Source organism: Protomyctophum bolini (assembly GCF_963924005.1).
Source record: "Protomyctophum bolini genome assembly, chromosome: 10".
NCBI lineage: Eukaryota > Metazoa > Chordata > Actinopteri > Myctophiformes > Myctophidae > Protomyctophum > Protomyctophum bolini.
Window position 1 is genome coordinate 32259683 of NC_137871.1, and position 21307 is coordinate 32280989.

General features: G+C 44.6%; 1 protein-coding gene across 2 annotated transcripts in view; it reads right to left on the reverse strand.

Annotated features, from left to right (window-relative positions):
* Window positions 1-21307, reverse strand: part of nlgn3a (neuroligin 3a) — a 189173-nt gene that overhangs the window by 20639 nt on the left and 147227 nt on the right. The gene's annotated exons all lie outside the window — the stretch shown is intronic.

Genomic DNA, 21307 nt, shown 5'->3' on the forward strand with positions numbered 1-21307 from the left:
CAGACTCGTTCTGCAGGCCTTGTTGCACAGGCACATGAAAAGTCATACCATCCCCGGCCCAGATAAAAAGGGACCCCCGTTTCTTAGTACAAAATGCAGCAGAGCTGTATTTGTCTTAGTCGTGTCGATGGAGGAACGTATAGCAGCTCTGCTCACAACCCTGTTGATTTGCATCAGCCAAAGCAGCTTGAATTGGCCTAACCTCAAACAACACCGCCAGTATAGTATATACTGCAGCGCCAGTTATTTTCAGTGGCTTGCACCTGCAATAGTGCAATTCAAAGAGCACACGTGCAAACGCGAGGACGCATACACCGGCAGGCTCGCTCAGACGCTCACTCACACATGCACACACATGCAAGCACGCACACACATGCACTCATGCACGGACGCATGCTAGGGGTGGGACGATATGGGTACCGTCCTCACGATATGATATCTGTCGATATTAGGCCCTTGATAATGAAGTGTACTCTCCTTGCTGTTTCGCACATGCGGACTGCCGTTCACGTCCTTGTTTACGGCTCCAAACGAATGGCTCGTAACTCCTAATCTAGGGAACTCTAGAAGAACAATGTTCTGTCTTCATTTCTGACCTCAGCATGCCTCTCGTTTGGAATATTAACACTTCTAGAACGACTTTAGCGTGACCAGTGTGAGTTAAGAATGGAAGATTATGCCTCCCGGTTTTGGGGGGGAACTGAAGGGAGGAGCTTCTCAGAGTAAAATCTGCCATATCTGCTGGCACTCTTTATTTTGAAGAATTCCCCGGCAAAAAAAGTGTTACACACACACACACACACACACACACACACACACACACACACACGCGCACACACACACGCCCACACACAAATTCGCAGGAGTACTTCTGCCTCCTTGTGTACGCTTAAAAGATCACGAGTCACTTCTACCCTAAGGAATGAAAAGTGGATGTTGTGCGAACATTAGGCGTTAAGGGGTGTGCATCGAGGCATTCAGCCCGGCTGGTGGAGACGGGAGAGACGAGAGAGACACAGCTAAGTCTATTTAGAAGAAGGAAACTACAGTATAGCCTCGACACTACAGTATGTGGACAAAACGTATGGGCATGATGTACAAGTTCACCCAGGCTCACATCTGCTAGAGGAGATCTGGGACTGCATGGGGAGGAAGTGGAGGGAGATTTGTTATCAAAGTCAGAGTAAAGGGGGTGGAGTGGAGGGAGGGAGGGGGGGGGTACTACTACTGTAGTCCAGCTTCCTGTTCCCACATGGCTCCTACCGAACCTGGAGGTAGAAGTTTCAGTGTATACGAGGGAGGAGGAGGAGGAGGAGGAGGAGGAGGAGGAGGAGGAGGATAGCCGAGAGACCCAGAGGATGCAGGAGAACTGGGCCAATCAACTTGCACATTTTCACAGATGGTTCCATGGACCCCAGGACAAAAAAAAAGTAGCTTTTTACTTTACTCTATCCCCGACCTGCGGACGACTCCGGGCAGACTCCTGTCGCATGGCTCTTTACCTGAGTGGCCAGTACAGGTGGCCCTCTGCTCTGATTTGGGGGGGTTGGTTTTATAGTTAAATAGGTACCGGTAGTTAGATTATTATTATCTTTTTTCCTATTTTTCTTTGCGACACAAACTGGCCTAGTTAATTTCACCTAAAGAACAACACACTGCACTGTTGCAACGTTTAACCTCGCCTCATGGCGACACATTTTAATGATGCTAATATTTTGTGATTGTCTTGTACATTATTGAAGTGGGTACAGGTGTCCCTGTACTCAGTGGCAGCCTTATATATGTTTCATAACATAAAAAAATGAAGTAGTAGTAGTAGTAGTAGTAGTAATATTGCATCGCAGCCTTCCAATCAGCCTTGTCAATTATTCAGCCTCATCCTGTACGTCCGCTTACCACTAGTTGGCAGCAGCTAATAATCACTGCAGGTATTCGACCTGTCATGTCACATTGACCTGTGTTGTTTGGTTGTAATTGTTCCCACTTCCCAGTGTGTGCACTCACTGCACTAGCAGCGCTGACAGATTGCATCATTTTATAGCCTATGCTGCCTTCCAGTTATACCTTAAAGTAAAAACAAAATTAATCAAGCAAGCTGCTTTTGTGTATTTTCTACTTGGCTGAGTATGCTGTTCATGCTTTGAAGTCCGATAATACACACAATTTATTATTTGTATTATCTTTATTATTTTTAATAATTATTAATAATTAAAATGATGACGTCATGAACGGGGCCTCCCGATCCTTAAGGCCGCCCCTGTACTCTTGAGTATCTTGAAGACCAGAACCCATTGCAAGTTGCTGTACTCTCCTGTACCTTGAACCGGGTGGCACGGGTTAGTCCAGCATGCTGTTAGTCCGACTACGTGGCCGGTTAAGACTCACATGGCTTCTGCGTGTGTTTAGGGTTCGTATGGGGTTCTATGGTCGGAATATTGGGTAGTCGGATTTATGGTTGTCGGATTATTGGGATGTCAGATTAACATCCGCCATCCCAATAATCCGACACCCCCTTGAACCATTCCACCCGAGCATAAGGATAATTAATGTCCTGAGAGATTACACATTGTGAAACACCAGGATAGACTCTGTGGTGTCGAATGTGGCGGGAAAGAAACAACAGCAGGTGAGTTGTCCTGAGCACACTGCTGGAGAGACTGGAGTGCTCTGTTTTCCTTTGTGATTGATTTCCTCTTCTCTGCAGGCCTGCGCCTGCACCTTGTGCTATAAGGTCAGAGAGTATACAAACAGTGGGCAGTGGGCCGAAGATGGTGGCAGGCAATATATACGCCAACGGGCGTCTCTAGTCCAGTCTGCCGGAAACTCAGAAGAAGCACCCTAATGAGTAATGACCACTATATGCTGTGAAAGTTATCACGGCCACGGTTCTGTGCTTCCATTTTTTTTGTACGAGTCATTCCACCTGTCACGCGAGTGGGCAACTCTAACGAGCAGTAGCTCTCTCTGTGGGAACTCTGTTGACAGGAGGACACACCACAACACGGTAAATAGGCCAGCGACATTAAGGTAGTAGCCAAAGAAAATGTCTCCACTTCTCGGCTGTCTTTTCACAGCATCGCAAATCTGCTATTTGCATTTAAAGGTATATTCAGTGATTTCACTTAATTCAAATATCACTTTCTTTTGTTTTGTTGTGATAATCCTCCCCTACTATAGAGTGTGCTGACCAGGAGTTCCTCCCTGTCCCCAGTTAACCCCTGGGGTCAAAAAACCATAGGTTTCGTTTTTGGCTAGGTGTCCCAGCCTTCATCCAATCAGGATAGAGAGGGGCCTTCCGCCAATCATGATCGAGCAGGGGCGGGCCTCGGTGTGTGTGCTGTTGGCCTGTTGCGTGTCCCCCCACTGTGCACTGAATGTGCACATCTTGGCAGACTGGTGGGTTTTCCAAATCACCCAAATCACTGAACGCTCCTTTAAATCGTTCTTGAGTGGATTATTTTGATCAGCTATTTTCACACTACATTTCTGCAAAATCTCAGAATTCCTTATGAATAATAATAATAATAATGGGACATTAACTCACAACCTTTAAAAAGGGGTCAGGACCCTATGTTTGGGACGCTGCAACACATTACAAGCATTATTAGCTCCAAACTCTGGAAGAGATGGGATGCTGTGAGCACGACGTGAATGCTATTTACATGTATATTGGTTGCCCTTGGACATGCAAGGCAAGACGAGCAGGACAAAATAGCAACTACAACACAAAAACACCAGCTACAGCAAAAGGAAACAAACAATGTAAATGAGTACAAAAGATAGACAGATGATATTCCTTCCAAATATCTAGGGGTGATCCTTAACCCAACAACAATCCATAGTACACCTAGTACCCCTATACCCATTCCAACTGGAGGTACTTATAGGGCCCAGAACCATCCCATCCCACTCCACAAGCAAGTCTAAATGGTTAATATACTGTAGCGCTTTTATCCAAAGCGCTTTACATATAGATTGTGCATTACATTCACCCATACATGCACACATTCACATACCAATGCCTGGTGGAGAAAACTATGCAAGCCACCAACCTGCACATCGGGAGCAATTAGGGGTTCAGAGTCTTGCTCAAGGACACTTCAACACTAACTCTGGGGGAGCCCGGGATCGAACTGGGAAGCTCACAGTTCCCATCCAGCCGAACTCTACCCCTACTCTACACTCTATCTCTACCCCTAGACTGGAACTCACCTATATGCTTTCTATGGCATAGGCAGCTCCCGGCAGAATCCGCCGGGAGAAACTAGACACATCTGCAGGACATGAGACTAATTAATTAGAGAGAGAGCAGTGTGTGTACGTGTGTGCGTGTCTGCGTCAATTTAACAATGGTGCAGAATATCAGAAATCAGCAGAGAGAGACCAACGTTTGTGCTACTGTATGCCAAATTGAAGTGGACTCGGGCCCAGACTTTTTTTTCTCCCTGGAAATGAAAACGTCCGTTTCCGAGGCTACTCTATACCCCTGAGCCACATGCCGCCCAGGTCTATGCCCTTAACATAATAACAACATAACAATAACAATTCCCTGTATACAGCTCCGCAGCATTAGCAGATAACCTCAAAGATAATTAACCACACAAACCGTAGTGTCCCGGCTTTAATACTGGTCATGTCTCAATAGGCCACATTTCTATGAAAAAAGCCGATCTACAAGCTCACGTTGTGAGCCTGTAGATCATCTATTTTTGCCGAAGAGATGCGGTGTGGAGGGGGAAAAGGAGGGGCCAGGTATAGATCTCCGGGGGGAGGGGGGGGGGGCTCCTCGAAGTGTAAGCAGTTAATTAAAGGTTATTGATAAAGGTCACATAAGGTTTCCTTTAATTGGGTAATACCTGTGATCAAGTGTGATATATAGCCTAGCTGGAAAGCTCTGCCTTTTACACTGAGAGCTTGTTGGGGAGGGAGGGGGTTTTCTAGGGGCTAGAATCTAGTTGACAGACATTGTAACAATCACTAGCCTAAAGCTACCTTAAAGGACTCTGTATCAGACTAAGCTTGATGAAATAATACATATTTCAGTCCCAAAGGGAGTGTGTCGTGTTTACATGACCGTAGCCGCAATATGTAACTAGAACTGCACTCTGTCGAGGGCATACTTGCTTGTTGCACACTAGTAGGCCATAAATGGCTAGCTGTAACTGTGGTTACTTTGCGCCCTATGCACCGTCCCAGCCTTTTCGATGCGTATGCACCGTCCCAGCAATGACTAATGAGTAGACATACGTATACATATACATATACTATATAGAGTATGTAGTTGTAATTTGATTAGCAGTATACTGTGGTTACTTGGTGCCAAAAAGTGACAGCCGTCAACCATTTTTTTGTGCCTGGTTTGCTGGGACCAGATTACACAGATGTCCATTTTTCTTACGTCATCATTGAGAGCTAGTCATACATATACACACCACGTACTCTGGTATACATACGTGTACATATACTATATAGAGTATGTAGTTGTAATTTGATTAGCAGTATACTGTGGTTACTTGGTGCCAAAAAGTGACAGCCGTCAACCATTTTTTTGTGTATGCAAATCTGAACATTTGTTACAAGATGTTTATTGGCTACATGGCATCGTACGTTTCATTTAGTGCCCTAAACAAACATGAACCCTTTCATAACGGGGTTGTTGTTGCTATCTACAGTATATAGCAACGTCTTTTTTTGAATAAATATTTGAAGTTTTTCAGGAAACTCAGGTCAGGATTAAGAAGACGTTTTTAGAATCAGCCTCAGTCTCCATACACTTGGCTGGCAAACGATTTACGTCATAAGTGCTCTAAACAATCATTCTCCCAAACCATGCATGATTAGAGTTTGATTAGAGCATTTCTTCAAAGAAGAAAATAAAGGACTTCTGTAGTCAAGTAGCAACAATCATGTTGTCACTATTAGAGACGTGTTATCACTCACATGCTTTGGTTATTTTTCATGAATGATTTTATATCTGGCGGGGAAAAGCTGCATTTTTTGTTTTTGAAGTGAAACCAGGCTTGGCAATGGTGTCGAACTAAGACGTGCCCTCCAATTGACAGCTTCCTTCCATCAGTTGGACAGGACAAAAGAGGAGGTGGAATTGTACTGTCACAAAACGGTCCGCTTGTACTGAGGCAATTCCCCCTCATTCTTTGAACTCAAGGCTAAAATTACAGTACTTATCTTTACTCTGTGAAGACCACCAAAGCATCTCTATTGCCTCCAATGAGTAGGTCGGTGTGAGCTTGCCACCATTGGTGTGTGAATGTGGGAAGTGAGGACGCTGGCGTCGACACAACACATGCCAATATATAACTTATTTCAAGAACATAACATGCATTATGCACACGTTCCTGTGGTCAAAAATGTGTACTTTATTTACGTGTTTGAATGGAGAACTGGGCTTCTCATATAGGAGTCAGTAATAGTATGTGTCCAATTTGAACAAATCTGTAAGCACTACTCCAATGATTTCCTCAAGGTCCTATTTTCCCTCGGTAGAAAAAGAAAAGCCTCCATCAGACCTTGATAAAGTTCAGACAGTAATTTGGTTGCTTTCTGATTGTCTGGATTTTGTCCCCTTTATTACAAGACGTTCCTCCAGTGTTTGCTGTGTCAACCGAATAAAACATATTAATTGCAAAAATCTGCAACACCTGTGAGCTAGGTACATCATATTTTCCCTGAATCTATTTAAATGAGAGCAGTGTTCCATTTTCATACAGGCTAGCAAATATTAGAAATGCCTTTCTCTTGCCTATTGTTTGAAGACATTGTCAGTAAATAAAAAAGGCAGTGCTGGGTTCACAATTCACACACACCGTAGGAGAATGGGGTGAAAGAAGCTTATTCCAGTTCACAAACTTATGAGCACAGAGTGAAATAGAAATGGTAGTTGCTTGTTATTTTCCGGAGATTTTTCATTATCCACAGTAGAAGGCCATTAAATCCAAAGGTAATAATACATCATTGTTTACCATTGTAGACCACGCACTGGGTTTATTTGCTTTGCTCAGTAGTATAGTTTCATACTACGTACTATAGGTACACCAAGCCCACTTGACTCAAGTAGGAGATATACAGTACACTTATATATATATATATATATATATATACTTTATGTACACACTTGCGTGTATTGTTTTGAACTATAAAAGTAATTAAATTATGTATGATGATATTTGACATATCTGCCTTGCGAAGCCAAAAATAAATGCAATTTTTATTCATATGTTCCACTTCCAATGTCAAACGCAATTCAATCTGAATTATTTGTATGACAATTAATCCTCAACTTAAATGTTGTAATCGTGACAGCCCTTGTTTGCCCTACTGTCACGAGGTGGTGAGCTTATACATTCTACAAGGGTAGTAGACACATTTGACTAGGCACTGGCAGTTCTAAACCATATCAAAAGCATACTGTAAATTTCCCTCTGCAACCCCCCCCCCCCCCATAAAACCTGATGTCTTGCAACCCCTGGGAAACTTCCCAGTTTGCAGTTGGCATAAACACAGCATTACAAAGTGCAAGGTCAGGGTACACGCCAGGAGCCCTAGCCAACCGACAGAGTAAGTGGCTGAGCAATCAGAGAGACAATTAAAAACAAGTACTGTATCAAAATGAACTAACTAGTATAGCAGGTAGACATCAAACCTATGGTAACAGGTTTTATGTCTGGTTTAGGGAAAAACATATTTAATAGTTGACTAAAACTAGACTAAAACTTTTCAGACGACTAAAATATGACAAAAACTATAAATATCAAAAGACTACGACTAAAACAAAAAAACAAAGTTGCTGTCAAATTGAACACTGCAGGCAGGGCCGTGCACCTATTAACATTCCCCAGGCAGATTGTAGCTGCATGTGTGATGAAGCACTGCTCGCTCAGAAGCTTTCACAAAGATGAGAATTAAACAGAGCAATACGATACCGCATCCTGTTTGTAATAAACAGAAAATGATGCATTATGACAGACCGGCTACACTACCTGAAAACATCTCCATGAGAATTTAGTGTGTGAGCGTGTGTGTGTGTGTGTGTGTGTGTGTGTGTGTGTGTGTGTTGTGTGTGTGTGTGTGTGTGTGTGTGTGTGTGTCTTGTGTGTTTTGCGGGGGTGGGGGGTTATTATGAATAAATGTCGTCTCTCTCAACGGTACTCTATCCCAAGTAGATTATATTCGGGTTGCAGAAGCACAGTATGAGGGAAATTCACAATGACTTTCCGCCACAAGGAAGTGGATCCAGAATAATGAACACTATCTCCTGTAGAATAATTGCAATACAGCTCCCTGTATCCAAGTAGAAAGGAGGTCCTCGACGTGAAGTAATTCTATCGTGGGTGGTGGTACGCCTCTGGCTTGCTCTCTTGGTCTACAGTAGTCGACTGCATTACTAAAATTATCTGCCCTCCTCCAATTCATGTTTTCAATTTTATTATGGACAGTACAGTATATGCTCTGTGTGTCAACAGGTGGCGTACCTGTTTACTGTTTCCGGTTCCTGCTTTCCCTCTGGCTTTGTTTCGGCTTGGAAGCAGGTTTGAATGGGAAACACATAGACGCCCTAACAAACGACGTCACACTGGAAGCACAGTAAGTGCGCGCAGGCCAACAGCACATCCACCCCATCACTCATTTTGACCTAATTGATAAAGGCCTCTGTCCCTGCTAAACACGCTAAACCCGACTTTTGTTTTATATGGTTTATTTGCCATTTTTGATAATTTTTAAGACATAGATGGTTTTCCTCAGACACTCTGTGATACGTCACACGTTTGGATCACGTGACCGGGAAAAAAAAATCACCGACGCTGGGTACTCAGGGCTTCTGGGTAATCGAGGATCAATGCATTGTCTATGGGGAGTCATGGCAGCGAGGCGGTCGCGTTTTTCTTCTTCCTTGTTTTGGATGGTGGGATTGGAATATGCCCCCATTTTTTGAGAAACAAAAGCACCAATTTATAGTGGACGATCGCGAAATGGAGCTATGTTGACGACAGGGTGATTCTTCGAAGGTTAGCTACTCCATCAGTGATTCCATTCAGTCGGATTTTCAGAATGTTGTTTTTCTCCCAGTGTGGAGGAACAATGCTTATGATTTTTTATTGTGATCTCTCGCCCTTGAAATATATAAACCTTGGTTTCTGTTGTGCTGTGATAGCAATTCAAAGTGGTTGTCCTCAAAACCACAGCTACCGTCGCTGTCATGAGAACGGAGGGAGCGCTACCAGAACTGCTCTTGCTCCAGCATCTGCGTCCCCCTCATGTCTAATTTATGCTCCATCCTGCGAAGGTGTCGTGCGTGCAGAGGACGGCCAAGAGTAGCAGACCTCTAAGCTCACACCGGTCGCATCCGCAACGCGATGTGAGCTTGTACTGTATCAGCTGTTCTCGGCTCCCAATACTGCTGCGCGTTAATATACACAGTATGTCTGTCTCGCTATGGTGCGCCTCACTATAGCCAACACACAAGAGGAGGTTGAATGAAGTGAAACCAGCGCTCCCCAAAACAACACAGGTTTTGGGGATTTGTTGGGAATTGATTACATGAGACATTGACCCGTGCGTCCAGTCTCAATGTTTGTAAACAAATAAATGGTCCATATCAGTGGTTTTCAACCCATGGTCCGGGGACCAACAGTGGTCCTTGATGTGGTTCCAGGTGGTCCCCTAAAGGCTAAATGATGGAGAGTTGATAACCAAATGGACTCTTATAGATCTTTAACTCTTGAAAGTGTAAAATGAAACCAAATGGACCCATACAGTTCCATTTGGTTTCATTTTACGCTCTCAAGAGTTAAATTATTGTTATCTCTCCTATGGTACCACATCAATACAGCATGGAATTGTGGACAAACTTATCCAACGATGAGAAAATATTCTTTAGTTTTGGGTCTGCAAGGCTAAATATCATCAAATGATGGTCCTTGTGCTCAAATGCCAAATAAATAATGGACCTTGATATGAAAAAGGTTGAAAACCATTGGTCTATATGAAGGTGTCATATGGGCACAGAGACTATTTATAATAGTCTACTATCGACTGTGTTAGTGAGTAGCTCAGAGGGATGGAACACTGGGCCATTGCAGCCAGCTCATTGGCCTGGTGGTTAAGAGTGTCTGCCCTGAGATCGGGAGGTCAGAGATCATTGGATCAATCACCACCCTGAGGCTTGGATTAAAGATAAGTCTGTGAAACATAGGCTACTACCGTCATGCCCATGGGGGTATACTTGTACATCAGGCTGCCCCACCACGGAAATGGACCATAGATTTCCTGACCCATGGGTCACGCGTCTCGGGAACTGTTGGTTCCCAAGGCTACTTTTACTTACTGTAACTAACCCTGGCAGAGTCATGCAGGGGCTCGACTGAAAATGTATACAGACACAGTACTTCAAGGCAGTTTAGAAATACTGAAAATGTATACAGACAAAGTACTTCAAGGAGGTTTAGAAATACTGAAAATGTATACAGACACAGTACTTCAAGGAGGTTTAGAAATACTGAAAATGTATACAGACACAGTACTTCAAGGCAGTTTAGAAATACTGAAAATGTATACAGACAAAGTACTTCAATGCAGTTTAGAAATACTGAAAATGTATACAGACACAGTACTTCAAGGCAGTTTAGAAATACTGAAAATGTATACAGACACAGTACTTCAAGGCAGTCTAGCTGGGATGGCATGTTTAGGGCTGTCACGATTATGAAAATGTACTTGACTATTAAATAATCACTCAAATAATTGCGTTTAACAATTTAGAAATGCACAGGTACAGATATGACAAATAACTACTGACATCCATTATTATCGTTCTAAGCTTGTATATCTATTTCTGCTACAGTATTTCACTTTTTTAATGTATGAAAATGTTTCAACATGGAAACAATTACGATTAATTATGTAATAATTGTGACAGACCTAGTAGGGCTGTCACAATTACACATTTAAGCTGATGATTATTGTCCTGAGCACGAAAACAGCTTGGCTGTTTTTCACCAACTGTGCGCAACCTAACACACACACACACACACACACACACACACACACACACACACGCACACGCACCCGCACACGCACACACAAACAAACAAACAAACACACACGCACAATCGCACATATTAACTGTATAAATGATGATTTCGGGTGTGCCAGTACAGTACAGTACAGTACAGTAGAGGGTACAGTAGAGGAACCCCCACACGGTAACTGTCATTTCTCAACCGTTTTGGATGTGGGGTGGCTCGCCGCATTCGGCCCGCCCCCCTGGGCACGTTCCTGGGGGTCTGGATGTTCCGGGGACCCCCCAGAGGACTCCCCGGGGACCCCCGGAGGACCCCCCCCCCATGTTAACTCCCTCATTTTGTTTTGGACGTGGGGCAGCTTGTGGGGCAGCTTGCCGGAACTGGGCCGGAACCCTGGAAACAACTGACAATTAGGCAAATTCATAATTGGAATTTTCTCAAATAATTGCGATTAGGCGATCATGTAATTAATAATTGTGAGAGTCAATACACTAGCCCTGATCCATACAGCTCTATGCTGTAGATACAGAGTACAGCAGAACCTAGACTTGGCTTGTGGTATTTACGTGGAAAAGTGGGTGGCTGTGTTTATGTCTTTGTGTTTATGAGGTAAAAAGCCAACTTAAGTGCCAGATATATCACTTCGATAGTCTTAATCAGAGGCAACGGGGGTGCTTATTTTTCCCTGGCGAAGATGAAGTGCTTATTTACGGAGCCATTTACAGTTATTTGTTTGCGAGTAGTAAGTGGGATAAATGCGTCTGGGGGAGTGAACTGTGAAACGTGTATAGTGAGTGCGTTCACTGGTATCTGCCACGCTTTTGTGCATTCACACATGTAAATGTGAGCATTGTACAGTATGTGTATATTGTGAGTATAAGTTCCGTGGTGTGTATAATGTTACATTTTTAATGTGTGTACACATGCCGTTGTGTGTACACTTAGGCTACGTGTGTGTGTGTGTGTGTGTGTGTGTGTGTGTGTGTGTGTGTGTGTGTGTGTGTGTGTGTGTGTGTGTGTGTGTGTGTGTGTGTGTGTGTGTGTGTGTGTGTGTGTGTGTGTGTGTGTGTGTGTGTGTGTGTGTGTGTGTGTGTGTGTGTGTGTGTGTGTGTGTGTGTGTTCACGTATACTGTATTCCATCGGTTTCCCATGAGATCCCCAGTCAAATCCATGCGGTCGTCAGGAGGCAAACGGACCGTTACCAGTAAAGAAAGAAAATCAGGTGTGCTTCCCCTGGAAACTGCCCTTGGTTGAGGCAGTGGGTGATGAGCTTTGAAAATAACTTAACTCATAAACCAACTAAATGGAAAAAGCGGCACTCCAAAATAAAAGATGCAAGACTGGCTCAGATGCAATTTCTCATGTTTATTTGCGAACGCTGACGCATTTTGGCAGAGCCTTCTTCAGAGCAGACTAAAAGTAAAAAACATTACCAGTATGCCTAGTCTGTAAATCGGAGAGTGTACACATGGACCCTTGATAGCGTTCGGTTCCATTTGTACACTCATTTGTCATGAGGGTCGATGGCCTGATAATGTGCTTGGTCAGACTGCGTACCGCCAGAGGGGGGCTCAAGTACCACCAGTGGTACATGTACTGTACCACAGGTTGAGAATCACATGGCCTAATGCATACCAAACTCAATTTCATGATTATTATAATACTAGACAATCCGACAATCTCCATCCTCCCTTCAGCCGTACTACTCGTAGCCAGTTCTCCATTAAAGACGGAGGTTCTTATTTACTCTGGAATCATTTTGGAGCTCTTTAAGAGCAAGTTATTTTTCTGTGAAAATCATATAGCAGACTCGCGCACCCACAATTTAAGTGTATTTGGTGTTTTTTATTTCAGGTGAGAACCTTGCATAAGCCCTTTATGGGTGTATCCTTTCTCACCTGCACTTATTTTCTGTCTTTTAATAATGCTACTGTTTTTATTGTGCAGATTAATAAAACTAAAATCTAAAACTAAGCCGGAGGACCAAGAACTTATGAAAAGCATTGCTGTATGCTAGCTTCAGTGGTGTGTGTGTGCCACAGACAGCTGTATGCTATAGCTTCAGTGGTGTGTGTGTGTGTGTGCCACAGACAGCTGTATGCTAGCTTTAGTTGTGTGTGTGTGTGTGTGTGTGTGTGTGTGTGTGTGTGTGTGTGTGCCACAGACAGTATGCTAGCTTTCGTGGTGTACTGTATGTTTGCCACAGACAGCTGTATGCTAGCTTCCGTGGTGTGTGTGTGTGTGTGCCACTGACAGTCATGCATGGATGGTGTCCTATACAGACAGCATAAGTCGGGGAGCAGTGGGGTCAGCAGAGCTGAGCCGCCCTGTGGCTGTCCGTCTCCGCAGGACGGTGGCCTGTGCCTCGTCCCGGGGAGAGGCAGCAGATGTCAAGGATTTCAACCCACTTGAAAAGCATTAGAGGGGCGGCTGAGAGATGAAAGATGTCCCCCGGAGGCAGAGAGGGGCATAATCCTCCCATCCATCCCTCTCTGCCCCCTTTCTCCTCCTCCTTCCCCTCCCCTCACCTCCTTCTTTTAGTGCTGTTGCTCCTTGTTGGGATCAGATTGCGACCCAGTCATGGTGCGTGTGTGTCTCTGTGTGCACACACGTGTGTGTGTTTTCGCGGGGGCGGGGGGTTTACGGGGGATAAGAGTCTGTCTTGAATTTCAATGCTGCTTGCCCAGGCCACAGACAGCTACTTTCCAAATGTTTTTTATCAGAAGGTGCTGTAGGAAAACATTTGTCCGCTGTCACCCACCAAAGCTATTTTGAGGGACGGATATGTCAAATCATTTGGGCTGTAATCGACAAGGATAGGGGGATTGCAGCCAAGCCCCTTCCTCCCCACCCCCCCCACCCCCGCGAGAGGTCCTCTTTCCGTGGATGGACGGACTGACTGACGGACGGACGGGCTGACGCGTCCCTCAGATCATGGCCAGATGCCCACACGGCTGGAGTCCTATAGGGGCGGTCAGTTGACACGTGAGGATTTATCTCAGGCTTTGAGGGACGATGAGAGGGGGAAGAAGAGGAATGCAGTTTATTGTTTACGGGGGAAACCGATAAATCCAGCGCACACAAGCTGTCACCATGCCAATAAATATGTATTGGAGTGTGTGTGTGTGTGTGTGTGTGTGTGTGTGTGTGTGTGTGTTATGAGTCCCTCTGTGCACGGCAGGAAGCTCACAGGAGAAGGTCACAGAGAGGGAGGAGAGCGGAGCATCGGCTCCTCACCTGCTGAGGGGGTCCACTAATTATCCACACCGGGAGGCATTGTGTGTGCGTGTGCCTACTGTAGGCCTAGCTTTGACTGACGGGCTACAATGGTAATGAATTGACTGACAGATGGCGTGCACCACACTCTGATGTTGGTTAGCCATTTGTGACCTTATTTTCTTCATCAAATATATATATGGTGTGGATGTAACCACTTAAACTCGACAGTATTTTGTCCCCCAGGAATCTATGCTACGGCAGTACGGCTGCTAGTATTTCCATCTACATCAGTGGTTTTCAACCAGTTTCATATTATCAAGGCTCATTATTTATTCTGCATTTGAGTCACGGACCACCATTTCATGAGATTTAGCCTCGCAGACTCAACACTTTTTGATGATTCTCCAAGCTGTACTGATGTTGGTACCATTTAGGAGAGATAACAGGCAGACGTTGATTAAAATAACTTCTTCTACATTCTCTAATGGTTTGGACTTCTTGTAAATTTAGTAAAGCAGATGTTTAACAATAATTTTACTCCTGAGAGCGTGAAATGAAACCAAATGGACCCTAATGGATTCAATACTTCTCAAAAGCTCTCAATAGTTAAATTGTTAAAGATCTAATAAGGGTCCCCAGATCACTGGTTGAAAACCACTGATTGACACCAAATCTCTTCGCCGGAAATAGCCTAAGCTCACAGCACCACCACATCACAAATGCGATGCGCTGTGAGCTTGTAGATCGGATATTTCCACAGAATGTTCACCACCAGAATGGAGATGCTAGGGTGCATGTGGTTAACCATCCGTGACACTGTTTAATTGACTTAATTCAGTGTGTGGAATGTGGAATGCACTTTCAGATTCAGACCACAGCATGACTTGTGACGAGCAGAGGGGAGACAGACAGACATTTGTCAACAACGTGCTCGCGAGTCGTCTCGCCGCGTGTCAGGCTTTTGTGTTTGTGGTGTTTTGGTTGGGTAAAGGCAACAGATAGCCCCTTCTTTATCTATCTTGTGTTTGACATGCAAGAGCCCCGACACCCAAACCGTGAGCAGATCCATCAAACCACAGCCCCGCTGGCAGATTGAGGTCACACTGAATTATGACTGTGAGCCATGAGGTAATCATTCACCGGGCCCCCGCTAAAAGTGCCGGGCGGCGTGCCGGCGTTGCGGCAGCCTCATGCACCGCCGTTTGCCGACCTCGACTGCTCTGCCCTCCCCCCCCCCCCCCCCCCCCACAGGCACCCGCTAAACGGGCATCTCGGCCCGGCCCCTGGCCAAATTGGTGTAGCGTCCTGGAGATAATTCACCGCACATCGGAGGGAAAAAAAAGATAGAAAAGAAACAAATCAGCCTCGGGGCTTGACGACCACTGTATCGCCTTTCACGGTCTGCACATGCACCCTCCCACCCTCGACAACACAGCTCATATTGCACACGTACACAAACAGGCAGTATGAAACTTGTGGTAATAAAGCATTGATGCTTTGTGATGCATAACCTCTTGTATATAATTACACCTTTTGTCCATAACATCTTCAAAAACAAATGTGCCGAGAACTGAGAACTTATTTTTTTAGTGTGCATTGAAATGGATTCATCCTATCAAGTAAAATGTCTAGACAGATGTCTAGACAGGGGGAAGTGGTGGTTCAGGGGTAGAGTGGCTGGATGGTAACCGCAAGGTTGCCAGCTCGACCCCCGGTTCCCCCAGAGTTGGTATCGAAGTGTCCTTGAGCAAGACACTGAACCCCTAAATGCTCCTGACGTGCTGGTTGGTGCCTCACATGGTTTCCACTTTCCGCCACCATCTGTGTATGAATGTGTGTGTGAATGGGTCAATGTAATGCACAATCTATGTAAAGCGCCTTGGATAAAGGCGCTATATAAATGCACCACTTACCATTTAGATGCAAGGTTTGATGTTTGCCTGCTATCTTGTCACACTTGATTGTATTCTTGGCATTCTGTTTTCATAACCATTACACTGTCATGTGTCAGAGTTCATGCCACTTACTCCAATCTTGCACTTTAAGACACTCTGGATAAGAGTGAGATTGAATAATTGTTAAACTAAAATTTTAATTGAATGAAATAAGAGACTTCATGATGCATTGAATCATCCCCCAAACAATCGTGAAAACAAATTAAATCATGAGGTCATCAATGGTGTAGAGAAACTAAGTACATTTACTTAAGTTACTTACAATTTTGAGGTATTTCCAATTTCCAGTACTTTTACTTCTACTTTAATACATCTCGGATCCAAATATTAATTTGTATTCCACTACATTTATTTTAAATCTTTAGTTACTATAGTTACTTTCTAGATTTTGATTATTATTATCACAAAACATACATTTACACTTACAGCCCTATATTTCTGCCATTTGAAAATAGCCGATCTACAAGCTCACAACGCGCGTCGCATCGCAATCCATTGTGAGCTTGTAGATCTGCTATTTTCAAAAGATTATTAATCTAATAATCATTTGAAATGAAATGGGACATTGTGCACAATATGTACTTTCTACTTTTGGCACTTCAAGTACATTTTGATGCCAATTATTTTGTGCTTTTACTCAAGTACGTTTTTAATTCCGTATACTTAGCAGAGTATTTCTGACAGATTCGTTATAATTATATGTTATTCATTAAAAGAATGATTCCTTATTGCAGCTTTAATCATCCACTACATGCTGGCAAGGAGCCCTCCATCCTGAGCTCCTGTTGGGTAATCAGATGTCTTTCTTGGGCTCTGGGCATCCAGGCAAATTTGGATGAAATAAACATATTATGAAGATGCTGCAAACAATTAGCTTATCTCTCACAGCAGAGAGTGTAAAATGAAGTGGCTGTGTGTTTGGAAACATTATAATGTGTGTGTGTGTGTGTGTGTGTGTGTGTGTGTGTGTGTGTGTGTGTGTGTGTGTGTGTGTGTGCGTGTGCGCGTGCGTACTGTGTAGCCTACACTGTATACGTACTGTGCAAGTTCGAACCTGCAACCTGTCGTGTTATTTTTGGGTTTATCGACGAGGATGTTCTGCTGATGACGACGTCGCTATGAATGCCACACATATACTTTGTAATCTGGAACAGCTGGCAAAAATCACTGACGCGTCAACATTTTGAGTTTTATCAGTCGGGCTCTGTGATATATGTGACTGTAAAACCCATACGCATACAACCTTAGCAATGTTACACGACTCTATTGTAATGGCTGGTCGCTTGACCTTGAAAGTTAACTTTCTTCTTCTTCTTTACTTATTTTTCTATTTTTGCTTTTTAAGGATTCATTTACCACCACAATATTCCACATGCAAAGTTAGGAGATAATAGAGGTGAATCTGTGTAAATGCAGAACAATCTTATAAAAAATATTCTCGCGCACATCAAAGCTATGCTTCGCCAGACCAATAATGTTGCCACAGGGACTCTCTCTCTCTCTCTCTCTCTCTCCCTCTTCCCCTCCTCTTTTGCTCTGTTTTTGTGACTTCCCCCCTCCCTCTACTCTTAACTCTCTCGCTCCGTCTCTCTCTGTCTCTCTGTCTCTCTGTCTCTCTCTCTCTCTCTCTCTCTCTCTCTCTCTCTCTCTCTCTCTCTCTCTCTCTCTGTCTCTCTCTCTCTCTCTGTCTCTCTGTCTCTGTCTCTGTCTCTCTCTCTCTCTCTCTCTCTCTCTCTCTCTCTCTCTCTCTCTCTCTCTCTCTGTCTCTGTGTGTCTCTGGAGTCCTGCTGGGACCCTCCCCGCTGATCATTAGACATAAGCCCACGTTCAGTGGAGCCTGAATCCTCCCTGAGCCAGAGCACCTCCACCATCTCCACTCACTGTAGGCAAATCTCCACAGACACGGCAACTATCCACATCACCCCTCCCCCTACACACACACACACACACACACACACACACACACACACACACACACACACACACACACACACACACACACACACACACACACACGTCGCACACACAACCCCGTTGCAAGCGTTTCTCTTGCTCTGTATTCAAACTAGGCTAACACTCAGTTGGACGCACTCAAATGTGTTCCTGGCTGTATCTCCACTGTACACTTCGCCTTCTCAAAATCCCGCCCACCCACCCACCGCCCCCGGTGTGCGTGGGCTTTCTTAAGACCCCCCCCCCCAGCACAGACCACTCTCTGCCTTCTTACTTTCCAACAACAGAATGCCATGCAGCTGAAAAAGCTTTAATGCCACCTGAAGCATTAAATGCCAGCCTGGGGGGAGATGGAGGCTTCTTTAAAAAAAGAAAACTGGCCTAATTGTGAAGCCTGGGCCTCTCACATCCCCAACACGGGGTTAACGCTGTCGTCGCCATGGTTACAACCCACTGCGCGCTGCATCCACTTAACCCATTAAGACCCGGGGCCCATTCTACAAATGTCTTCTAAACCCTAGAACAGTTTTCTGAAAAACCTATTTTTCTATGCCGGTGGTTCTCAAACTGCGGACCCCCATCTCAAACCCACAAAAGACTTGAGTTCAAAATGTTCGCTTTTAAAAGAACAAATACTCAAAGATTTACACACCTTTTCACGATTTTTCTAAAATAGTAGATCTACAAGCTCGTATTGAGCTTGAAGATCTGCTATTTTTGAATAGCCAAAGTAAAATTATGCTTTTTCTTTTTTTAGCCAAAACCCTAGCCTGTGACCAGAATTCCTGGGATGCGGAAGCTTTCCCGGTCGTAACGCGTTAACCACAAGTGCTGCTGGCCTGATCATGCATTAATCCATGGATAATTGGGCCCTAGCCGGGCTGGACTGGCGGTCCCATGAAACAATACCTACAATGTCTTTCCGTTCCATTAAAAACTTCCGCTCGACATCGGGGACTCCGCCAGCCAGCGCCAACATCAAATCGATGCTGACGCTATCAGGAAAAGGGCAAGTGGCGTTTACTTGAGAGAGGGGTGGTGGTGGTGGTACAGTGCCATTGAATCTGCTTCCTGGCCTCCCTCGGGCTACAAGGACCTGGCTGATAAAAGCAAGGCAGGCAGAGAATATACGCGCTGTGTGTGTGTGTGTGTGTGTGTGTGTGTGTGTGTGTGTGTTTGGTCCATGCATGGGCTGTTAATGTTCTCCTGCGTGTTGTTGTGCATGGTCTATGTGCTTATGTGTCTAATAATCGTATGATGCATGCATGCCATTCGTTGGTCCCTGTGTGTGTGTGTGTGTGTGTGTGTGTGTTAATGGTATACACATACAGTATGTGCTTGGTGTTCGTGCGTGTCTGCACATAACCATCCATCCATGCACAACTGCACACACACACACACACACACACACACACACACACACACACACACACACACACACACACACATGCACACACTCACATTCACACTCATACTCGCACGCACCATTCAGAGTGCTCCTCTTCTTTGTGTGTGTGTGTGTGTGTGTCTCTCTCAACATTAACAATGCAACATGACATGCGATGGCCCAAATAGATCTCACCACTTATGATTCATCCTGCGCATGGTTTGCTCTGGCTCTCTCGTGCTCTTTTAACGGCTGCCGACTGCATCTCTTACATACCTGCCTTTGCATTTATCTTCCTTCGCAGACTCATCCCGTTTGGATTGATTTCATAATAGTTGACCTCGCTCGCTGTAATATGAAATTGCTGCAGTAGAAAATGTGCCCCTCCCCCAGCGGTGATAAGAACTAAGTACATGTACTAAAGTAGCCTCCTTAAGTATACAATTTTGAGGTGTTTACTGGAGTATTTCCAATTTTCAGTATACTTTTACTTCTATACTCCACTACATCTTATAGGCGCGTATTGTACTTTTACTCCACTACTGAAAGCATTAGTTACTAGTTTCTTTGTATATATTTTGATTATATAACAAAAACATATACATTAACCACTTCATTCATATATACATTTCGGCCATTTGAAAATAGCCGATCTAAAAACTTGTGAAATGGGACATTCCACAGTACTTTGAGTACATTTTTATACCAATTATTGTGTACGTGTACTAAAGTACGTTTAGCATTTTTTTCCCGCATTGCAGTATTGATCCTTTTACTTAAGTAATTTCACATTTGAGTACTTTTTCCACCACTGATAATAGTTGACCTCGCTGTAACATAAAATTGCTGCAGTGGAAAAATGTGCCCCCCCCCCCCCCCCCCCCACACACACACACACACACACACACACACACACACACACACAACAATGGTAGTAATGGAACGCAAAACAATGTATTGTGGTGTATCTTCTTTCATACCGCGGCTGTATAACTCTGTTCAAGTCAAGTGTTGGTGGGGCTTTGAAACATAAGGACAGCCATTCTCATCTTTGATCATTTCCAGACAGAGGCGGCGTCTCGGGGTCCAGTATGTTGGCTTCTTTATCCACGTGAGAGACGTGCCTTCTGTTGGCCCCGCGTTGATGCTGTTTGAAGCCATCACTCCTTTACAGCAGCCTCTGAGATGATAGCTACAGCCCAAGCTATGCCTGCAGGCTGCGGCTGAGGCCAGATAAAGAGTTTGATCCATGAGGGTGGGGAGGGAGGCAGGGGAGGGAGGGAGGGAGCGGAGGAGAGCAGAGCGCCAACGAGGAGCAATGAAGAAAGAGATAGGGGAGGATAAACGTAACAGACAGGTTGAACAGACGAAGGGGAGGGGGTACCAAGGGAGGAGTGGTAATGATACTAGAGGAGGAGAAGGGGAGGCAACAGGAGGTAGAGGAGTGGTAATGATACTAGAGGAGGAGGAGGGGAGGTAACAGGAGGTAGAGGAGGGTAAGGATACGAGAGGAGTAGAAGGGAGGTAACAGGAGGTAGAGGAGGGTAATGATACGAGAGGAGGAGAAGGGAGGTAACAGGAGGTGTAGAGGAGGAGTCGTAATGATACTAGAGAAGGAGGAGGAGGAGGGGAGGTAACAGGAGGTGTAGAGGAGGAGTCGTAATGATACTAGAGAAGGAGAAGGGGAGGCAACAGGAGGTAGAGGAGGAGTGGTAATGATATAGAGGAGGAGAAGGGACGACGGGCCTTTAAAA